This window comes from Scyliorhinus torazame, chromosome 18, assembly GCF_047496885.1.
Source record: "Scyliorhinus torazame isolate Kashiwa2021f chromosome 18, sScyTor2.1, whole genome shotgun sequence".
Taxonomy (NCBI): domain Eukaryota; kingdom Metazoa; phylum Chordata; class Chondrichthyes; order Carcharhiniformes; family Scyliorhinidae; genus Scyliorhinus; species Scyliorhinus torazame.
In genome coordinates this window covers 19,597,937-19,610,301 of record NC_092724.1, presented here as the reverse complement: position 1 = coordinate 19,610,301, position 12,365 = coordinate 19,597,937, and the positions used below count along the sequence as shown (strand labels likewise).

The window sequence follows — 12,365 nt, the reverse complement described above, 5'->3', positions numbered from 1 at the left end:
AGAGGGCCAGTACTGAGGGAGTGCTGCACTGTCAGAGTGTCAGTGCTGAGGGAGTGCTGCACTGTCAGAGGGTCAGTACTGAGGGAGCGCTGCACTATCGGAGGGTCAGTGCTGAGGGAGCGCTGCAATGTCTGAGGGTCAGTACTGAGGGAGTGCTGCACTGTCAGAGGGTCAGTACTGAGGGAGTGCTGCACTGTGAGAGGGTCAGTACTGAGGGAGTGCTGCACTGTCGGAGGATCAGTGCTGAGGGAGTGCTGCGCTGTCAGAGGGTCAGTACTGAGGGAGTGCTGCACTGTCAGAGGGTCAGTGCTGAGAGAGTGCTGCACTGTCAGAGGGTCAGTACTGAGGGAGTGCCGCACTGTCAGAGAGTCAGTACTGAGGGAGTGCTGCACTGTCAGAGGGTCAGTACTGAGGGAGTGCTGCACTGTCAGAGAGTCAGTAGTGAGGGAGTGCTGCACTGTCGGAGGATCAGTGCTGAGGGAGTGCTGCGCTGTCAGAGGGTCAGTACTGAGGGAGTGCTGCACTGTCAGAGGGTCAGTGCTGAGAGAGTGCTGCACTGTCAGAGGGTCAGTACTGAGGGAGTGCTGCACTGTCAGAGAGTCAGTACTGAGGGAGTGCTGCACTGTCAGAGGGTCAGTACTGAGGGAGTGCTGCACTGTCAGAGAGTCAGTACTGAGGGAGTGCTGCACTGTAGGAGAGTCAGTACTGAGGGAGTGCTGCACTGTCAGAGGGTCAGTGCTGAGGGAGTGCCGCACTGTCAGAGAGTCAGTGCTGAGGGAGTGCTGCACTGTCAGAGGGTCAGTACTGAGGGAGTGCCACACTGTCAGAGGGTCAGTACTGAGGGAGCGCTGCACTGTCAGAGGGTCAGTACTGAGGGAGTGCTGCACTGTAGGAGGGTCAGTACTGAGGGAGTGCTGCACTGTAGGAGGGTCAGTACTGAGGGAGTGCCGCACTGTCAGAGGGTCAGTGCTGAGGGAGCGCTGCACTGTCAGAGGGTCAGTGCTGAGGGAGTGCTGCACTGTAGGAGGGCCAGTACTGAGGAAGTGCTGCACTGTCAGAGGGCCAGTACTGAGGGAGTGCTGCACTGTCAGAGGGTCAGTACTGAGAGGGTGCTGCACTGTCAGAAGGTCAGTACTGTGGGAGTGCTGCACTGTCAGAGGGTCAGTACTGAGGGAGTGCTGCACTGTCAGAGGTTCGGTACTGAGGGAGTGCTGCACTGTCAGAGGGTCAGTGCTGAGGGAGCGCTGCACTGTCAGAGGGTCAGTGCTGAGGGAGTGCTGCACTGTCAGAGGGTCAGTACTGAGGGAGTGCTGCACTGTCAGAGGGTCAGTACTGAGGGAGAGCTGCACTGTCAGAGGGTCAGTACTGAGGGAGTGCTGCACTGTCAGAGGATCAGTGCTGAGGGAGTGCTGCACTGTCAGAGGGTCAGTGCTGAGGGAGTGCTGCACTGTCAGAGGGTCAGTGCTGAGGGAGTGCTGCACTGTCAGAGGGTCAGTGCTGAGGGAGCGCTGCACTGTCAGAGGGTCAGTACTGAGGGAGTGCTGCACTGTCAGAGGGTCAGTACTGAGGGAGTGCTGCACTGTCAGAGGGTCAGTACTGAGGGAGTGCTGCACTGTCAGAGGGTCAGTACTGAGGGAGTGCTGCACTGTCAGAGGGTCAGTGCTGAGGGAGTGCTGACATTCAAATTCACAATATGGTTCACGGCTCCTCTGAGGCAACATGAACCACCTGCCTGAAAATTGGAAGGGGTGTGAGGTGCCTCCCCCACAGTGGAGTCACTGTTCATTCATGAGATGTGTACCACTGGCTAGGCCAGCATTTATTGCCCAGCCCCAATTGCCCTTGAGAAGGTGCTGGCGAGTTGCCTTCTTAATTTACTGCGTTACGGGCGACCTAGTGGTGCAGTGGTTCGCACTGCTGCCTCACAGCGTCGAGGACTCGGATTTGATCCTGGCCCACGGTCACTCTCCATGTGGAGTTTGCACATTCTCCCAGTGTCAGCGTGGGTTTCACCCCCACGACCCAAAGATATATTTTTTTCTTAATTTTTTATAAATTTAGAGTAACCAATTCATTTTTTCCAATTAAGGGGCAGTTTAGCGTGGCCAATCCACCTAGCTTGAACATTTTTAGGTTGTGGGATTCAATCAGATTCTGATCCAACGACAGTGAAGGGACGGCAATATAATTCCAAGTCAGGATGGTGTGACATGGACAAGAACCTGCAAGATGCCTCCTGCATGCCTCTACTATCCTTGTCCTTCTAGGTGGTAGAGGTTGTAGAGTTTGGAAGTTCTGTCGAAGTAGCCTCGGCGGGTTGCTGCAGTCCATCTTATAGATGGTACACACGGCTGCCGCTGTGCGTCAGTGGTGGCAGGATTGAATGCTTAAGGTGGTGGATTGGGATGCCAATCAATTGGGTTGTTTGGTCCTGGATGTGGATCTTCTCGAGTGTTGTTAGAGCTGCACGTATCCAGGTGTATTCCATCACACTCTTGACTTGTACTTTGTCGAAATGTCGGACATTCTTTGGAGAGTCAGGAGGGGGCGACCCTCGCTGCAGAAATTTGAGCTTCTGGCCTTTGAGGGGGATTGGCAACGGTGGTGTTCCCATGTTCCTGCTGCCCTTGTCCTTCTGGGCAGTACAGCTCGTGGGTTTGGGACATGATGTTGAACATAGAACATAGAACATTACACGCAGTACAGGCCTTCGGCCCTCGATGTTGCGCCGACCTGTGAAACCAATCAAAAGCCCATCTACACTATTCCATTATCATCCAGATGTTTATCCAATGACCAATTAAATGCCCTTAATGTTGGCGAGTCCAAAACTGTTGCAGGCAGGGCATTCCACGCCCTTACTACTCTCTGAGTAAAGAACCTACCTCTGACATCTGTCCCATATCTGTCTCCCCTCAATTTAAAGCTATGTCCCCTCGTGCTAGCCATCAGCATCCGAGGAAAAAGGCTCTCACTGTCCACCCTATCTAATCGTCTGATCATCTTGTATGCCTCAATTAAGTCACCTCTTAACCTTCTTCTCTCTAACGAAAACAGCCTCAAGTCCCTCAGCCTTTCCTCATAAGATCTTCCCTCCATACCAGGCAACATCCCGGTAAATCTCCTCTGCACCCTTTCCAATGCTTCCACATCCTTCCTATAATGCGGCAACCAGAACTGCACGCAACACTCCAAATGCGGCCGCACCAGAGTTTTGTACAGCTGCAACATGACCTCATGGCTCCGAGACTCAATCCCTCTACCAATAAAAGCTAACACACCGTACGCCTTCTTAACAACCCTATCAATCTGGGTGGCAACTTTCAGGGATCTATGTACATGGACACCGAGATCTGTCTGCTCATCCACACTGCCAAGAATCTTACCATTAGCCCAGTACTCTGTATTCCTGTTACTCCTTCCAAAAAGAATCACCTCACACGTTTCTGCATTAAACTCCATTTGTCACCTCTCAGCCCAGCTCTGCAACTTATCTATGTCCCTCTGTAACCTGCAACATCCTTCCGCACTGTCCACAACTCCACCGACTTTAGTGTCATCTGCAAATTTACTCACCCATCCTTCTACGCCCTCCTCCAGGTCATTTATAAAAATGACAAACAGCAGTGGCCCCAAAACAGATCCTTGTGGTACACCACTAGTAACTGAACTCCAGGCTGAACATTTCCCATCAACCACCACCCTCTGTCTTCTTACAGCTAGCCAATTTCTGATCCAAACTGCTAAATCACCCTGAATCCCATGCCTCCGTATTTTCTGCAATAGCCTACCATGGGGAACCTTATCAAATATTTTACTGAAATCCATATACACCACATCAACTGCTTTACCCTCATCCACCTGTTTGGTCACCTTCTCAAAGAACTCAATAAGGTTTGTGAGGCACGACCAATAAGGTTTGTGAGGCGCGTTGCTGGACACAGGATAACACGTGGGTTATTCATTGTGTAAACTGACAGAAACTGAGAAACTCAGGTGAAAGGCCAAGAGCCACACAGTAGGTAGTCAACAAGTCGAAAAGAATAGGAGAGGAGGCCTGATTTTATCTTAGTTTTTAAGTGACTGCAGATTGTAGATGGAAGGTTTAATTAATCAATGTTCAATTAGAATTGATTTTTTGATTGAGACTAATGACAAAAATAACAGTACAGAGGCGTAGAATTTCAAACCAGCAAATGTTCACGAGAGGATAATTAACAACTAATATTTACATAGGACCTTTGATCAGAGACCAGCGTTTGGGGTACGGCAACTGAAAGAACTGACAGGGATGTCGGTTTTGAGGGAAGGTTTTTTTGAGGATTAGGGACAGAAATCCAATGCTGAGGAAGAAGGAACCTGAAAATTGCCTTAGCCACGGGAAAGAGGAGTAGAACTGGCCTGGAGTCTTGAGAATTATCACCAGGACACTGTTTGTACTCCGCCCATAAGTGCATGAAATACAAAGAACTTATTTGAACAGTTTAAATTTTTCTTGATCTAAAAAATATTGGAAAAGGGAGAAATAGGGAGGATGTTTGACTGATTGAGCTGGTTAGTCGTGGAAAACCTCTCTGCCTCTCTACATCTCTCTCTGCCTTTAAGACGCTTCCTAAAACCTATCTCTTTTTAAAAATAAATTTAGAGTACCCAATTATTTTTTTCCAATTAAGGGGCAATTTAGCGTGGCCAATCCACCTAGCCTGCACATCTTTTGGGTTGTGGGGGTGAAACCCACGCAGACATGGGGAGAATGTGCAAAATCCTCACGGACAGTGACCCAGGACCGGGATTCGAACCCGGGTCCTCAGCGCCACAGTCCCAGTGCTAACCATTGCGTCACATGCCGCCTCCCCCCCCCCCCCCCCCCCCCCCCCCCCCCCCTAAAACGTATCTCTTTGACCAAGTTTTTGGACACCGGTTCTACTTCCACAGCACAGTGTCAGATTCTGTTTGATAATGCTCTTTGGAATGCTTTATGTCACTGCAAGTTGCGACTGGCAAACCACATTGACATGGTTAAAGGCATCTGCTTAGAACAGAGGAATGATGGGACAGAAAATGTCCAAGGCCTATGTGGTTCACCTTTAACCTCCCTGGTAGACGATAATGGAGTAATTAACTAAGCACCGTGATCGGTCTCGATCACTGAATTGACAACCATGGCATGTGAGGAAAACCCCCAATTGGGAGGGCGGTGGGGGGGAGAACTTTAGGAATGAGCTGTTCATCCAAAGCACACTGCACCGTGTGAGTTTCCTTCAACAGCGACGCACAGTGCACATGAATTGTGTAGATATTTGAAGCAGAAAATCATAGACTGGCATATTCCAGTCTTTAATAGCCAGTGTTTGTTACCTTTTGTGTTACGCTCCAACCCCAGTCCTGTTGCCGGGCCAAGTCTTCAGTGCAGTGAGCTGATTTTCTTTGCATCTCGGTGAGTGTGAGTTTTATGAATACTTTAAGCACCAGGAATAGATCCCTGCGAAGCTCTGTTAGTCACCGCCCCCGTCTCCACCTCAGCAAGAATCCTCGCCTTTTATCACCTTCTGCCATCCATTGCCAAGCCAATTTTCTTCCTTTTTATATGATTAGCTCAATCTCCTGCAGCGCAGCACCACGAGGAGTGAAAAAAGGACTTATATATTTCGATACCGTCTTTCACAATCCTCGGAACACGCAGAGGGTTTTACTGCCATTGAAGTACTTTTTGAAGTGTAGTAATATAGGAAACGCAGCTGCCAATTTGCCACCAACTGGTAATTAATGACTACATTGTTTATTTTTGTGATTGTAGCTAAGGGATAAATATTGCCCAGGACATTGGGGAGAACTCCCCTGCTCTTCTTAGAATTAGTGCCACGGGATTTGTTATGATCACCTGAGAGGGCCTCAGCTCGTGATCTCAACTGAAAGACCACTCTGGTCTACTTCACCAGTGTAGCATTCCCTCAGTGCTGCCCTGGGAGTATCAGACTGGAGTTTGTGTTCAAATCTCTGAACCCATGAACGTCTCACTCCGAGGCGAGAGCTCTACTCGCTGAAACATGGTTAACACTGTGAAGACGTGGGATTTCCCGGCCTCCCTCGCAGCGTGTTTTCCAGTGGTGAAGGCAGGTCGCCATTGGCCACAGGCAGGATCCTCTGGTCCTGCTGCGGGCCGTGGCGTTTTCATAGCTTGCCCGACCTGCCGCGGGGGAGTCCGCTGCAGAGGGGTCTTCTTCAGTGGGACCAGAAGATTCTGTCATCAGGAAGGGCTGAAAAATCCCACCCTTAGTGAATTCCTTTAGGAAAGGAGGGGTTAGAGGGTTAGGAAATAATTGGATCTAGACACACAGATACAAGTCAATTTTCAATTTGATGTAATACGCAATGTCATGCCACAACACAATACATCAATTTCATATCATTCACAGTTAGATGGCAGAAACCTATAGCAGTTTGGATAAAAGGGAAATAGAGTTGATTGGAGTTTAAGCGTGTCTCTGGGTGGTGCTATTCATGATTGGAATGGGAATGATTGGGTAATTCTCCTGTCAATCATGTCCATACCACAAGAATGACTGGGAATCACCCTCCGAACTGTGGGAGAAGTTGCTGTAGTTTTGGTCATGAGGTTTTTTTTGCCATATTTCATTGGGACTCTGTTCAAACTGACTTTTTGCTGCAATAGACACTATTAAATAGGCACTATTGAGTTCCGCCGTAGGTCCCATCCTCACCTCCAACTCATTGGCTGACAAAGGGGTGTCAATAGACACTCTGGATTTTCCGCAATTCAGGCTGAGAGTCCACGGTGCCGCCACTGATGGGAAGCATGGAAGTTTACACACGGGGCTTCGATTTAGTGTCTTTCATGATCGCAGAATTCCAGAGATTCACAACCCTCTGAGGGAACAAAATTCTCCTCATCTCATCGATGGGCCGAATGGCCTCCTTCTGCACTGTAGATTCTATGATCTCAGTCCTAAATGGCTGATCCTTTATTTGAAGGTGTTTGACCCTTAGCTCTAAATTGCCCAGCCAGGAGAAGCATATTCTACAATTAATGCTGCACCACGTGTCTCCTCCAACCCCTTCGCCAGGTCCCCCACTGCCTTCTGCCGGGCCTGATAGCCGGCAAACATGCCAATCCAGGGGGAAACTTCGTCCCTCACACTTTCCGCTCCACTTTACTGCCGAAACTACCCAAAACACGGGTCCAAAACCAACACCTTCGAGCCCGAGCCGCCTTGTGTCTGACCACTCACTCCTTGGCTGCCAGTCCAGAAGAAGCATCTTTTCAAAATCAGCCTCATCAAGGTCCTACTGCTACCTCAGGGAGTGTTTGAGACAAATCGTATAGGTGCATTTAAGGAGAAACTAGATAAACACATTTGGGAGAAACAGAAGGATATGTCAATGGATAAGATGAAGTCAAGTGTGAGGAAGCGCTTTAGGCGTGTTAACGCTGACACTAGTTAGGCCTTATTTACGTACTGCAAATTCAATGTAAATAGAGCAATTTCTGACACTGAACTCCAAGTCGGATCAACTTATACTGGCAGCACACAGTTCACCAATTAGGTCAATTCCAGAGTCCAATGTGGAATTTCTGTCACCCTACCTCAGAAAGGAACTGGACGTATTAGAAAGTGTTCAGTAACTGATGCAGATCTCAGCTTTACTACGATCTCCTTGAAGGCTTACGTGCTCGATGCAAGCTAACAGTTAAACACAGAGCAGTAAAGCATATGGAAAGTCTTTAACAACTCTGAGCTAGTGATAACTTTGGCAGAGATTTGTGTTGAGATCTGAAGTCTAGACAGATGATCTTATCTTCCTTGTGAAGGAAGAAAGCTCCTTTGACTCCAGTATACTTCGCAGCAAATAGGATTCTGAACGCATAATTACCTCATACGTTGAACATGAATAAAGTGGCATGGAATATTCCAGCAAAAGAGGTTTTTTTTCGCACTTGATTCCCAGGATTGTTTTTACCTTCACCATTGGCTGAACATCTACAGAAATGTTCCCAAGCGTTTGTAAACAGACAGTCAGAATAATGCCCTTACTTCAGAGGGTTAAGCATTGACTGGTTGGATAAACTTGATGTTTGTACCTTCAAGGATACAAGATTGAAGGGTGATCTGAAGGTGTTTAAAATGAGAGTGGGATTCGGTAAGAATGAGATGACGTAATCTTAAACTTAGACTTGGGCCGGTCAGGGGTGACATCAGGAAGCATTACTTCACACCAAAGGTAATAGAAATCTTGAACTCTCTCTCTACTAAAATCGGTGGACACTGGGGGCAGCACGGTGGCGCAGTGGTTAGCACTGGGACTACGGCGCTGAGGACCCGGGTTTGAATCCCGGCCCTGGGTCACTGTCCAGTGGAGTTTGCACATTCTCCCTGTGTCTGCGTGGGTTTTACCCCCACAACCCACCCCCACAACCCAAAGATGTGCAGGTTAGGTGGACTGGCCATGCTAAATTGCCCCTTAATTGGAAAAAAAAATTGGGTACTCTAAAAAAAAATGTTTTTTAAAAATCTGTCAACGCTGGGGGACAATTGGAACTTTGAAGAGTGAGCTCAATAAATTTTTGCGATGGGCGGCACGGTGACGCAGTGGTTAGCACTGCTGCCTCATGGCACTGAGGACCCGGGTTCGATCCCGGCCCGAGTCACTGTCCGTGTGGAGTTTGCACATTCTCACCGTGTTTGCGTGGGTCTCGCCCCCACAAACCAAAGATGTGCAGGGTAGGTGGATTGGCCACGCTAAATTGCCCCTTAATTGGAAAAAAATTAACTGGGTACTCCAAATTAAATAAATACATTTTTTTTGCGATGTGATAGCATCAAGGGAGAGGGGGCAAAGGGGGAGCGCTTATAAAGGAAGCTGAGGTGAATCAGGGAGCACTGGCTAAGTCAAGTTTTTAAACAAGAGATTGGAGCTCGTATTTATTTAGCATCTTTCATGATCTCTGGGTGCAGCAAAACTATTTCACAGCCAATGACATACTTTTTGAAGAGTAACTGTTACAACAAAGGAATTAGGGCAGCCAAGTTGTACACTTCAAACTTCTACCAACAGCAATATGATGGTGACCAGATCATCTCTTTTCGTATAAAAGCTAAATATTTTGGATGCTGGAAATCTAAATAAAAACAGAAAATGCTGGAAAACCTCAGCAGGTCTGACAGCGTCTGTGGAGAGAGAAACAGAGTTAACGTTTTGAGTCCGTATGACTCTCCTTCAGAGCTAAAGAGAGGGAAACATTTTGCAGCAAGTTGTTCAAATGTTGGAAATAAATCTAAAGCCCAACATACACATGGGACCAGAGTAAAGGTAAGCGGCAAGGTTGACACCCGATTTCCCTCATTGTAACCTTGGACCTCTACAAATACTGTTGGGAATGGCTGGTAACACACTGGCTTATTGACAGGTGGATGCATGTGGACAAAGGAGGAAACCGTGTTTAGCACCTAACTGCATTATTTGAAGTCAATCTGCAAATGTTAATGATCATCTTTGTCACATCCCTGTACGCACGAACCACCAACCCCCACTGGCATCATCCCCATGATACTCTGGACCCTCTACCGCCCCAACATTAGGAGTCACAAATTAGCCCCAGTGAATGCAAAGTGGAGCTGGGCGGGGACAGGAGAGGATCACGAATATGAGGAAATGTAGCAGAATGTGAGGAAAGCTACAGCCTCCCTCCTCCCTTAAGACTCTCCTTCGAACTTCACTTCTTTGACTAAGCTCTTGGTCACCAACCTAATTTCTCCTCATGTGGATCGATGTCTAATTTTGTCCAATACTGTCCTGTGAATCACCTTGGAGCTTTTTATTTGGTTAACAGTGGTACATGAATGCATGGTGTTGTTGATAGAGACTGAGAGGATTGCCCGTTAGTCAACAGGTTTATCCTTGTTGATGATATCCCTCTACCTTTCAGTTTATTTCCTGTCTCTCTCTCCCTGGGCATGATCCCCCGGCCGTGTTGCACTGAAGCGGGAGCACAAAGCGGCTGGAGAATCCCAGGAGAGGCCTGCAGCGACCCAGCTGACAGCCTTCGCACCTCGCGAGGTTCTCCCAAGTCCCACAAGAAGTCGGAGTCGGAACACCACCCCAAATGGGTGGGACCGAATGCCGCATGCGGAAGTACGTCGTAAACATACTTACGACCTACCTACCTGGGATCCACCGGCTTCCTTCGATTCTCCGGCGATTCTTCCCAAGGAGGCTTCAGCTGGGCGCCGGTCAGTGCTGGTCCACATTAACCTGGGCCAGGTGGAATGGTACCCGGGGGGGTCTCCCAGTCTATCGGGGGCCCCTGGGTGGTCAGGGATAATGCAGGGTGGCCCCCTGGCTCTCCCCCTGGAACGTGGGCACCTTGGCACTGCCCAGCTGGCACCTTGACACTGCCACCCTGGCACTGCCAAGGTGCCGGGTGGCACTGCCAAGCTGGCAGGAGCACTGCCTGGGTGCCAGGGTGGCAATGAAAGGGTATCTGAATGCTAGGGTGTCACTGCCAAGGGCCAGGGGGTGAGGGGTCCATGCCCATGAAATGAGAGTGGAGGAGGAGTGCAGGGCATGTAAGTAGGGGCGTCCGGGGCATTGGGTGGGTGATGGATAGGGGCCCTAGAAGCGAGGGGCTGCTGTAATGGGGCCTGAACAGAGGGGACCCCCAGAGACTCCATAACGGGGTGTCCTCACTTGGGGGGTATGGGGTCGTGTCCATGTGTGTGGAGGGTGACATTGCCCATGGGTGGGGGTGTATCCACAAGTTCACTTAGAGGTCAGGACACCCTTTCAAAATGGCGGCCCAATCTCTGAGTTCAGGTCCCCAGTGGTACAAAAAATTCTAAGTGTGGCCTAAAACGGTGAGAAACTTCCCAGGGCCCAAAACAGTGACTAAGTGTCATTAAATAGCGGTGGGGAACTCCCTGAAAAACCCACCACAAATTAACGTAAAAATCTTTTGGGAGAATCACGCCCTCTATCTCTGGCACCGTTTTATCCTGTGGAGGTTTTCTCTCTGGATCTGTCTCTGTCTCTTTTCTTTTCTGCTTTCCTCTCCATTCCTTTATCTCCCTCTCCTTTCCTCAGTTTCTTCCATTATAGTTGGGGTTGGGTTGATCGCCCTCCACCATCTCCTCCTGCCAGTTACCCATTTCCCTGCCAAGCCTGCTGTGTTGAATCTCTCACCACTGCATCTTTCCATTTGGTCTTTGGCGTTCGTCTTCTCTTCCTTCCCGCCAGTCCCATCTCCATCACTCACCTCCCCACATTTCCCCTCTCCCTCTCTACAACAGATGACCACCAATATTTCCAATCTCTTCTCAGCTGTTTTCTTTGATGTTCCCGCAATCTTCAGTGACCCCCTGATGTGTTGGTTCCTGATCCTCCCTTGTCGCTCCACGGCATGGTAGCACAGTGGTTAACACTATTGCTTCACAGCTCCAGAGTCCCAGGTTCGATTCCCGGCTTGGGTCGCTGTCTGTGCGGAGTCTGCACGTTCTCCCTGTGTCTGCGTGGGTTTCCTCCGGGTGCTCCGGTTTCCTCCCACAGTCCAAAGATGTGCAGGTTAGGTGGATCGGCCATGCTAAATTGCCGTTAGTGTCCAAAAATGTTAGGTGGGGTTACTGGGTTATGGGGATAGGGTGGAGGTGTGGGCTGAGGTAGGGTACCCTTTCCAGGGCTGGTGCAAACGTGATGGGCCGAATGGCCTCCTTCTGCATTGTAGATTCTATGATTCTCCACCTTCACCTCGGCATCTCATTAGTATCCAGATATTTTTCCTCTTGGAAAATGGAGATGCATTTCTGTTTGTTTCCTTCTCCCTGTTCTGTTCATCCCTCTGTTTAATCCCCCTTCTCTTTCATGCAGTTTCCTTTTGTTCCTTCCTGGTTATTTCTGCTTCTTTGCTTTGTCTCTGTGTCTAATGGATGTCACTCACCCCCCCCCCCCCCCCCCAACGCACCCTCCTCTCCCCCTGCATCTTCCTGCAGATTGCTGTCACTGTGTGAGGAGGACTTAATAAGGGGGACTCCAAATGAGCTAGTGCTTGCTCAGAAGAGATTCGGTAATCTGATAAATTACTACAATTACAGAGTTAGAGAAAGAGGATTTTGTGGGGGATATTTTTGTGGCATCTGCTCATCTGAAACAAAGGTTTTGACAACTGGTGATCAGAGGTTCCAGCCTAACTCTGGCTCCTGTCGATTGTCAATTAATATCCGACCAAGGAAAATACAGCACATGTACTGGACTCATTCTTGGGATTCTTCGGATGGGCGAGTCTTCCATGGAGGAGAGGATGAGCAAAATGGGCCTGCATTCCCAGGAGTTTTGAAGAATGAGGGGTGATCTCA

General features: G+C 49.1%; 1 protein-coding gene across 1 annotated transcript in view; it reads right to left on the bottom strand.

Annotated features, from left to right (window-relative positions):
- yjefn3 (YjeF N-terminal domain containing 3) overlaps nucleotides 1-12,365 on the bottom strand; it is a 190,259-nt gene that overhangs the window by 74,000 nt on the left and 103,894 nt on the right. The window lies entirely within an intron of this gene.